Source organism: Pinus tabuliformis, chromosome 7 (assembly GCF_031772625.1).
Source record: "Pinus tabuliformis cultivar Carrire ecotype Pingquan chromosome 7, CPIR1, whole genome shotgun sequence".
In the NCBI taxonomy this organism is placed as follows: Eukaryota; Viridiplantae; Streptophyta; class Pinopsida; order Pinales; family Pinaceae; genus Pinus; species Pinus tabuliformis.
Genome location: NC_142293.1, coordinates 569,773,303 through 569,776,655, shown reverse-complemented (window position 1 = coordinate 569,776,655; position 3,353 = coordinate 569,773,303).

Here is a 3,353-nt window from a genome sequence, read left to right as displayed (position 1 = left end):
CAATTAAACACACCTTTTTAACCACATCGATTTGTAGACTTTTGTAGACTGATCTTGCACTTGATACAACTATGAAATTTACGCATCTGTAAGTATGAAATTTTGAACCATGGTAGCATAAAATGTATTCTTTACAATTACACAAGTTTGACTGAATTCTTATATGTCAAGAAAAAAATATCATAACCTTTTTTGAAAACTTGTTAATTTTGATACTTTTAGGAGAGAACTTGTATAATGTTTGGCATGCTAAAATTTTCAACTATGATTCTGAAATTTGGATATGAAATACTATGATATATCTCCTTTCCAATGGAGTTGGTGGCACTCAATCTAGACTTACTAGCTTCACATATGACTTTTTTTTACCAAGAATATATGTTGAGACTATATTCAAGTCTGGTCAAAATTTTTGATTTCGAAAACTTGTATTTATAAAAATAAAACAAACCAAAACCTACAATTTCGATCTAATGTATTTCAATATGTCTTCTTGGAATATTCAAAATTTTAATTATTGATTTTTTGTTGGAAAAAAGTGTTACAACAATAATGGTGAATGACTCGTTTGAAGGACCCAAACTGAGGATCATATGCTTTGATACCAAATGTTATGCACCAAACACCTAAATAGAATAAAAATAGAAATAAAAATAAATCCACATATTGAGAATGAGAGAGAAGTCTCCTTAAGGAGCAACCTCCTTTTACAATATAACAAATGTACAAGATGAGATGATCTCTAAAACCAAGTCTCCTTGGTATATATAGGTGACAAAGGGTACAATTCCATCTAAAAGATCTATTCAACCATTAATGAGCCTAGCTGAACAATAAGGTTAACACTAATATAACAATATAAATGTAATAACTCAATATCTAGGGCATAACAATAAGCTAGAAGTATTATTCATAATTATTGAAAATTAACTCATAGTATTTTCATTATTAAGCATAATGCCATCCAACAAGAATTCTAACTAATCACTCAATTTCTTGCTTAATTATTGTGTAAATTTAATATTAAAGTAATCCTAACCAAGCTTATAATTGGGAGATAATTTGGATGCTAATTCTCTATTCAATAGAGACAATCTCTCCATAATTAACCACATTGTATATTCTTCAATTATGTGAGTTATTACATTGAAGGAGCCACATTTAGGGAAAAAAAGTAAACAATTTCCTAGTTCATTGAATTTCATATACCCACCTATCTTTAGCTCTCGAGCTAGGTGATGGAGTCCTTCCAAACTAAAGAGTATAATAAGTTATTCATCTATATCTTGTAATAGTTTAGCTCATTGACAAATTAATTGATTTAAACATTGTTTACCCAAAGACACAAACAAAATATGTCATAAACATTATCCTTGATTGTAGAGCAAATAGGGCATTCGTGTAGGACCACAACAATTACCAATATACATTTCTTTCCAAAAATAAAAGCCATATGGGATAAACTTTAAGTGACCACATTTTCAAGTACTACAACAATGTATATTTCCAATTACAAACACATAACTTATGAACTTAGTAGGTTACATAAACCATTATAGGAAATGATGTGTGCCTATATTAACAACAAAACCCTATTTCTCAATAAACTATTGATATTTCGTTACAGAATGGAGTTACATAAAAAATTTATTGCCTATACTTTCACAAAAGCCCTATTTTTCCATAAATCATTTATCTTTCATTAAGGAAAGGAGTTTCTTCACAAAGTTGTTAAGCAACTCCACTTCAATGAATTAACTCATCATATTATCCCATATTTTGTAGGTATAGTTATTGTTAGTGTCTTTGGGAGTCATTGCATTGTTTTCTTTGAGTCTGTTTCAAACTAACCAAGTGTGGTTCATCCTTGCAGGGGTTCGAGATAATTTATGATTTATGACATGAATATTAGTAATCCTTTCTCACTTCCTCAAGATGCATTACACTTGGTCCAAAATGTTAACTCAAGTAAGCACAATAAAATGAATTGAAAAAATAATGAAAACCAACTACTCAATCATTTCAAGACAAATTGGGAGTTACAAACAATCTAGTAGCTCATTCTAGTTCTCTAGATATTGCATTCATTAGAGTTGGTGTTTGGCTCTTGCAAGAACTCCTATTATCTTTACTGTTACAAATTCTTGTTTTTTGGTGTATCTTATCTACATTGGATCCCATTATCATAGGATAGCCACTATTAAATTTCTATTTCATTAAATAATCATTATGCATTCAAATAAGTTTCTGTTTCATTAAATAATTATTATGCAGTTAAATTTTAACATTTGAGGATGTAAAATAGTAGATAATGAGATGATTTTTGAAGAGAAAAGGTAGACAAATATGTAGAGAAAGTTACAGTAGTACAAAGAAGTAATGCATACCAAAAGTAGTAAGAAAATAGTACTACACACCAATGGGATTTCATGTCCTTTAGAACAATACAGTTTGTCCACTTTAAAATATAGTATTAAAACATAGGTGATCGTTGAAGATAGAATGTAGACAAAAGTGGGGAGGAAGTAAAAGTAGTATAGAAAATGTACAACATCCCAAATTAGTACAAAAATAAAACTGCACCATATGGTATTCCATGTCATTTAGAAGAATCCACTTTGCAGAATGCCCTACATTTTGTAAAGAAAATATCGAATAAAGAAAAAAGTACATCACAAATAAGATTCCTATAGCTTATCACAAGAGATGTTAATGAAATGCAAGTAAAATCCACTAAAACTTAATCATAATTCGCTATTGAAGAATCATGCATATTATATTAAAATATTGGATATTATTATAGAACATGTATAAAAAACATGCAATGTAAGAATTTTTGTGATATCACATTTGATGGGTTGGGAATAACGAGGCATTAATGATTTGTGTCATAATTTTCATCTAGAACAATTCGATTTATAGATTGCCCTATATTTTATAAGACAATATAGAGAAAAGAAAAAATTGCATCAAAAATAAAATTCATAGAGCTTATCACAATATATCTTAATGAGATGTGACTAAAATCTGTTGGAAACCTAATCCTCTAAGGGTTGGTGTGGAAGTTGAACAACCAAAAGGAGTCCAAGAGACCACTTGGAATATGAATCTAAGGGTCACACCATGTACTATAAATGTATATCATTTGTTAATAATAAATGAACCCTCCTGTTTATCTTTCCTATATTGTTGTTGCCATTGTGTGTTTAACATGGTATCAGAGCAGGTACCTTCCTAACCTGTTCAAATCTTGTGTGAGCCACTAGTTTTGTGGCATTTGTGTGCATTTCAGCTTTGCCATCCACTATTTTGCTGCCATTCTCAGCCTGGCATGCCAAACACTCCTCCTCACT